Raw genomic sequence first — 7,579 nt, 5'->3', positions numbered from 1 at the left:
CTGGAGCTCTTCTGCCTGCTTGCGGTCCTGGATGAAAGGGAGGAAAGGGGAAGGCATCGATCGCCTCCTGCTTCCATCCCTCTCCATTTCCTTGCTGTGTGATTGGCTGCCTCCGTCCTCATCCTCACTGTAACAGTCCAGCTGCTCTTGCTGCCAGCCCCTCCCTGCCATAACGGACTTACCTCAAACTGTGAGCTGAAGCAAGTCTTCCTTTATTTAAGCTACTTCTGTCTCGGCACTGGGATGGTGGAGGAGGAGGAAGATCATGAGTTTGAGGCCAGCCTGGGTTCCAAAGAGATTTCCATGTCAGTCTACAATATATAGCAATACCCTACACCAAAACAACATAAACAGCACAGAAAAATACAAATCTGAACACCAGCCAGCCCCTTACAGCTTGATTTATTGGCGGGGAAAATACACATTAAATGGTGTTTACAACAGAGACAAACAAAGATCTTAATATTCCATGAAACAACTCTTTGACAATGTCATGTGTGTGTGCATGTGTGTGTGTGTGTGCACATGTGTGTAAATGTGTGAGTATTTGTATATGTATATATAAAAACATATATAATATATGGTATGTGTATATATACCATATAATATATATTATCATATGTTATTATCTTATATACATATACCATATAATATATATGTGTGTATGTATATATACATACCATATGTTATATTATATTATTATATATTACATATTATATTATGACATACCATATAATATATAATATATATAATATATAATATATGTATTAAATACACCATATGTGTGTATATACTGATCATATATATACACATATGGTGTATTTTTGTCATCTCACATCCCTTACTTCCTCTTATTTCCCTCTCTCCTCCACAAGTCACCCTCCTACTTTCATGACTTTTTATTTATTTTGGTGACCCACCGAATTCAATTAAAACTGCTTTCGGGCTGGAGAGATGGCTCAGCTGTTAAGAGCACTGATTGCTTTTCCAGAGGTCCTGAGTTCAAATCCCAGCAACCACATGGGTGGCTCATAACCATCTGTAATGGGATCTGATGCCCTCTTCTGGTGTGTCTGAAGACAGCTACAGTGTACTTAGATACAACAGTAAATAAATAAATGTATTTAAAAAAAACTGCTTTCATGAGCACGGGGTGGGGGAGGGGGAGTTATTTACTGGCATGTGACAGTTTAGCGTCGGCTACTCCACTGCTGCAGATCACCTCTATGAATTCCTCTCTATGATGGCCATATCGCGTCCAGAGGACAGCATTTCCCCCTCTTCGTTGTCCTCCGGCTCTTACATTGTCTGTTCCCCGAGCCTTGAACAGGTGATGTCGGTGTCTGGCTTAGGGTTAATCACTTGGAAGTCAGCTTCTCTCAGCCCTCTGATCAGATGTGAGTCTCTGCATTAAGTACCACCCACGGTGAAGAGAAACTCACCTCAGCGAGTGAGGCTAAAACAGCTGCAAGCTATGGATATAAACACTTATATCCACTTAACAGTTGAAACAGTGTCCAACAAGACCCACACATGCTTGGCAAGCACTCTACCATGGAGTTGCATCCTTACCGTCAGGAAGTGATGGATCCCATCTGCCTCATCTTCCCGAGGACTCTCTGGACTGCCAACACTGAAGACAAGGAGAGGTCTTCACATTGTTGCTGTCATGCCGTGGTCTGCAGAGCAGGCTGGCTCATTGATGTTGTTCTGGGTATGGTTGTAAGACTTTTATCCACAAGGCTTCTTGGTATACAAATAAATAACATTAAGGATGGGAGATTTTCTTTTCCCTTTATCAAGATGGAGAAAGGACATCTCTCTCTTTTGGGGGATGACAGGAGCCCCCCCCCCACATCTAGCTATTAGAACAGATTGAAAGAGTTCAAGTGGAAATTTTAAAGAACTTCAATGCAAGAAGACAGAGTGATAATGCGGAGTTTGTAGAGCCTCTTTTTCCTACCTCTGGAATCCAAAATAGGGCTCCATGGGAAACAGCAATGGAAGAAAGAAACATTTCCCGTTCCTCACATGCCTCTCGCCTCGGTCCTTCACTGGCAGATGATTGCTTTTTTGTTTTGTTTTTTTTTAAGGAACTAGTTATTTTATGTATGTGAGTATGTGTGTAGCTGTCTTCAGACACACCAGAAGAGGGCATCTGATCACTTTACAGATGGTTGTGAGACACCATGTGGTTGCTGGGAATTGAACTCAGGACCTCTGGAAGAACAGTCAGCGTTCTTAAGCGCTGAGCAATCTCTCCAGCCTGATTGTTTATATATTTTTTTAAATATTTTATTTCTAAAAGATTTATTTATGTATATGTGTGAGTGTTTGCATGAGTGTCTACTCTGTGTAGATGGTCACAGAGGCCAGAAGAAGTGTTAAATTTCTGGAACTGGAGTTATAGGCAGTTGAGAGCTTCCTGGTGTGGGTGTTTGGAACTGAACCTGGGTTCTCTGGAGTTCTCAGGAGAGCAGCTGGCTCTCCTGACTACCCAGCCACCTCCCCAGCGCCACCTGAGCCTTGTTATCAGGAGAGAGAAAGATAACAAAATTCTATCTAATTGCTGCCCGACTTAGAATATACTCAGTAGACCCTCCAAATATATAGTGAACTGAATTTCTGGTTCGGTCTAGTACACACATATAGCCACATAGTACATAGGCACATAGGCACATGGCCACATAGCATGTTGTGCTTATTGAGGGTCAGTTGTGTGAACTCTTGAGCCTCTTTTTTGTGTTTATTATTTTGTTTTTATTTTATTTTTTTAAAGTTTTTTTTATTTATTATATGCAAGTACACTGTAACTGTCTTCAGACACACCAGAGAGGGCATCAGATCTCATTACAGATGGTTGTGAGCTACCATGTGGTTGTTGGGATTTGAACTCAGGACCTGTGGAAGAGCAGTTGGTGTTCTTAATCGCTGAGTCATCTCTCCAGCCCTTGTTTTTATTTTTTTGAGACAGGGTTCCTCTGTGTAGCCTTGGATTTACTGGAACTTACTGTAGACCAGACTCATCTTGAACTCATCACAGGTTGACTCATCACAGAGATCCACCTGCCTCTGCCTCCTCAGTGCTGGGATTAAAGGCGTGCACGACCACTGCCCGGTTGCTCTCTTTATGCCACTGGTACTCATAACAGCAGTTAATTAAATCATGTAAGTATTACATGATCTGCTTTATTTAACAAATGGAATGTGTACAGATAGATACCAGGCATGATCTTCGTGTCCAGAATAAGTCAGTGAACCGAAGAACAAAATACCTTTTCTCCATATTACCTAAACTTTATCCCAGAAGATACAAACTACCTTTTAGAGAGCTCAGTTGGATGCTTTGGTGAGACTCAACATATGTAAATTGCTCAAACTGTTGCTTAATTTGGTGTGTTTGAGACAACTGTAAGAAGATTGGAAGAAATACTTGAACGTTCTGGAAGGATTCCATTCTCAGAATACTCCACAAGTGTCCTTAAGTCCTTCTTCTATTTTAGGAAAATCAAAACTAGAAAAGCACGAAAACAGCTTATAAAAGAAAAAAAAAAAAGACATTCAATCAACAGACCCGAAAGAAGGCCTTATGTCTACACAAAGCGTTTAAGGTAAATATTTTTTTTTCCCCTTTCAAAATGAGTTTTTTACTGTGCAAGGACTGCTAGTTCCAACTGGGTCAGGTGATTTCCTCTCCTGGTGTTTGAAAACCTCTTCAATCAGAATTGCTAGGGAACAGCAGTTTTGAATTGGGGATTCTGAAGTGGCCTCTGGGCAGCTGCAGCTAGACTAGCTTCCTAGGGACTGACTCCAGAGTGTGGCTACCACTGGCTCTTACCACTCGGCAAAAAACTTCTGGGTTGCTCTGTGTCTCTGTGCCTCTGTCTCTGTGTCTGTGTCTCTGCCTGTGTCTGTGTCTCTGTCTCTGTGTCTGTGTCTCTGCCTGTGTCTGTGTGTTTGTGTGTTTGTGTCTCTGCCTGTGTCTGTGTCTGTCTTTGTCTCTGTCTCTCTGTCTCTCTGTCTCTCTGTCTCTCTATCTCTCTCATCCTCTGGGCCATTTTTTTTTTTTTTTTTTTTTTTTTTTTTTTTTTTTTTTTTTTTTTTGGTTTTTCAAGACAGGGTTTCTCTGTGTAGCCCTGGCTGTCCTGGAACTCACTCTGTAGACCAGGCTGGCCTCGAACTCAGAAATCTGCCTGTCTCTGCCTCCCAAGTGCTGGGATTAAAGGCGTGTGCCACCACCTGGGCCTTTCTTGCTCTGGACCTTGAGACTTTGAAGACCAGAGGTCTACATGGCAGTCACTGGGTAGACCCAGCCTGTGCTTACAAGGCAAAGCCTTTCAGCCATCTCAGTGTGAACTGTGTCAAAGGAGAAAGAAAAAGTGAACATGTGATTGTGCGTGTGTGTGTATGTGTGTGTGTGTACATGTTTGTGCACATGCGTGTGGAGAACAGTCATCAATGCTGGATATCTTTCTCAGTTGCTCTTTACCTGATGTTTCTGAGACCGGATATCTCACTGAACATGGAGATCACTGACTTAGACTGGCTGGCCAGCAAGCAAGTGCTGAGGCTCTTCTCATTATTATTATTATTATTGTTATTATTATTATTTTTAAAAACACAGGTTCTAGAGAATCAACCTCAGGCCTCATGCTCACAGAGCTCTTTACCAACTAAGCCATCTTGCTGGCCCCCAGTGTATGATTTTTGGTACCCAAATTAGGCATCCTGAGGAAATTAAAAGGTGACCTTAAACCCTTTATTACCTTACGATATTACCTTACGATACCGCCTGTGACTGAGTTACATACACTACTATATAGAGATGAAGGATTATTATAATTGTGTAGCAGTCGCTATAGTGTCTTTAGGATGATGAGAGTCTCAGGTTGGCCCAGGAGTCTGGGTTAACTGGATATAGGACTTTGAAAATTAAATCTGAGACGGTCCTGGACAAACAAAAAATTGGTTCACCATAGAGAATAATCAATGTAGGAGCAAGCACCGAAGAGGAGAGCTTTGTGGAGAAGATGTCTGTGTGGGCGTTCAGTCGAGAAGAATGGATGGCCACCCAGAGCTGCCTCAGAATCCCTGGCACCGCTTGCTCAAACCCAGGTATTTTAAACTCGGCTGTGTTTCTAGCGATCACTTGGCGTGTTGCTACAGGAAGTGTGATGGAGCTAAGTGGTTCTGTAAGCTGAAGCGGCAGCAATTCCGACTCGCACCCACCTCAGAATACAGGTTAATTAGCTGCTGTTTGCAGAAGCCTTGGAGAGTAGGCAGCATGTCACCCCCCACCCCCCCAGATATTATTAGCCACTTAGCGACACCTTGAGCACATTAAACCCTATTTCTGTACTTCCATCAGCCCTTGTTTCTTCAGACTTCTTTGAAATAGCTGGGTTCCTGCAGATTTCAGCTGGAGCTGAAGGAGCCACAGTGCCCATCACGCATGTGACTTGGTTCCAAACCAACCCCAGGGCTGCAGGACCATCTTCCAGCAAGCTGAAGTCTTGTTGAGAGGTTGCTGCATCTTCTCTCTGTGACACAGTCATAGATACCTTTTACATACCCTGTTCCTGTGTCCTTCTTTATATACATATATGTAACATCATAGATCATGTGATAGTCACAAGATGCATCATTTATCTTTACTCTGTGTGTGTGTGCACATACACATATGCATGCGTATGTGCATATGCACAGTGTACTTGTGGGTATGCAGAAGCTAAAACCAGAACACTATACAGTCTTTAGAAAGACAGCTTGGGGCCTTTCTCCTGATACCGCTAGGCAAATGCACCATGTCTTTTAGCTGTGGAGAGCCCCTAGTCACCTTTTTTTTTTTAAGATTTATTTATTTATTATATGTAAGTACACTGTAGGTGTCTTACGGATGGTTATGAGCTGCCATGTGATTACTGGGATTTGAACTCAGGACCTTCAGAAGAGCAGCCGGGGCTCTTAACCGCTGAGCCATCTCTCCAGCCCTCCCCACCCCCCAGTCACCTTTGATTCGAGCTATCCCCCTTAACCTCCTGTATTCAGGCTTAATTGGCAGATGATGGGCCTTTGCGAAGTCACTGGACTCTGAGGGATGTGACCTAGTTAATGAACGATCAATCTGCTGATGGCTTTATTAGGAAATGGTAGAGACTGGGAGGCAGGGCCTGCTGGAAGAAGCTAGGTCATGGTGGCATGCGGTTAAAGAGTATGTCCCTCTAGTGCCTTCCTATCTCTCCCTTTGCTTTATAGGCACCACAGGGTGGGCATGTTTGCTCTACATGGCCTGAAATCAATGGAACCAAACGCTGGATGAACCATGAAAGAAACCTCAGAAGCTGAGCTTCCCCCAGCAGACTTCAGACAATTGGCCTCTGGCCAGTGCTTTCCTTTTGCTTTAGAGCCGATGAGTCCTCTTGGTTGGAGGAGCCTCCTTACTGTCCATGGTTGTCTGATTAGTTTTGCTTTCTTCTGTCTGTCCTTCCCCGCCTTTCACTTGAGCAGGTGGAGAATCTCCTAACGATAGCTTAAAATACTGTTTTCTTCTCACACATTCAGCAGGCCAAGGCTATATTTCCCTAACCCTCGTTTGCAGAGCAGAACACATCTCCATAGTCATTGTAAGCATTAGCCAATTATGGATCAGCCCTGCCCGGTGAACGTTTCTGACGCCATGGGACTGTTCTCTGTTTCTGTTCTCTGTCCACAGAAGCCACAGGCATCCCTGTGTGCTTCAGACATGGCGAGTGCCAGCAAGAAACCACAGTTTAAATTTTATACAAATTAAAATTTTTAAATGGCTCCATGGAGCCTGCTGTTGCAGTACAGGGCAGTACAGTTACGTGACACGTAGGTACCCTCTGTGTTTCCTCCTCCGGTTCCTGGTTTCAATGTCTTCGTTGGGACACCCAGCCCCACTCCTTCCCTGCCTCTAGGCTTCTTAACACCAAGGAAGTAAGCGCTCAGTTCTGCATCCTCTTGCACCTGCTACTCCCAGACTCCTTTGCAGTCGAGCGGGAGGATGGGCTGGGCAAAGCTTGTAGAAGTGCCAGCTCCCTGGGTGAGAAAATTCCAGTTGCTATGCATTCTCTCTCTCTCTCTCTCTCTCTCTCTCTCTCTCTCTGAGACAAGGTTTCTCTGTGTAACCCTGGATGTCCTGGAACTCACTCTGTAGACCAGGTTGGCCTCGAACTTAGAAATCCACCTGCCTCTGCCTCCCAAGTGCTGGGATTAAAGGCATGTGCCACCACCGCCTGGCTATGCATTCTCTTTATTGACACAATAGGGTTACCTGCTTCCAAGGAGGGCAACAGCTAAATCTTAAAACGAGACGCCAGAGTCACGGGTGTATCGTATTTCAATTTCATTTTAATGTGTGTTTAAACTAATATAGGCCATTAGAGTGGCGCCTGCTTGAAAACAGCGTATTATCAACCTTTTAGAAGAAAGCTTGTGGAAACGATAAGTACACAACCAGAAAATAATCCAAAGAATGAGTTCAGAGCGGGGCGACAGGCTCTGCGCTCCAGCTTCCGGCGGAGGCTCCGTCTCTTTGGGCTGGAATTAGCTGTCTAAG

At 43.9% G+C, this 7,579-nt stretch overlaps 1 long non-coding RNA gene across 1 annotated transcript; it reads left to right on the top strand.

Moving 5' to 3' along the window:
• The first annotated feature begins 3,505 nt into the window (after positions 1–3,505).
• Positions 3,506–7,235, top strand: LOC127666089 (uncharacterized). Its single transcript, XR_007973540.1, has 3 exons — positions 3,506–3,611; positions 4,996–5,115; positions 6,256–7,235. It is a non-coding gene; the product is annotated as an uncharacterized LOC127666089 (long non-coding RNA).
• Positions 7,236–7,579: the final 344 nt, after the last annotated feature.

The sequence above is a fragment of the Apodemus sylvaticus genome, chromosome 15, assembly GCF_947179515.1.
Source record: "Apodemus sylvaticus chromosome 15, mApoSyl1.1, whole genome shotgun sequence".
Classification (NCBI taxonomy): domain Eukaryota; kingdom Metazoa; phylum Chordata; class Mammalia; order Rodentia; family Muridae; genus Apodemus; species Apodemus sylvaticus.
This window is presented reverse-complemented; position numbering and strand designations above follow the sequence as displayed.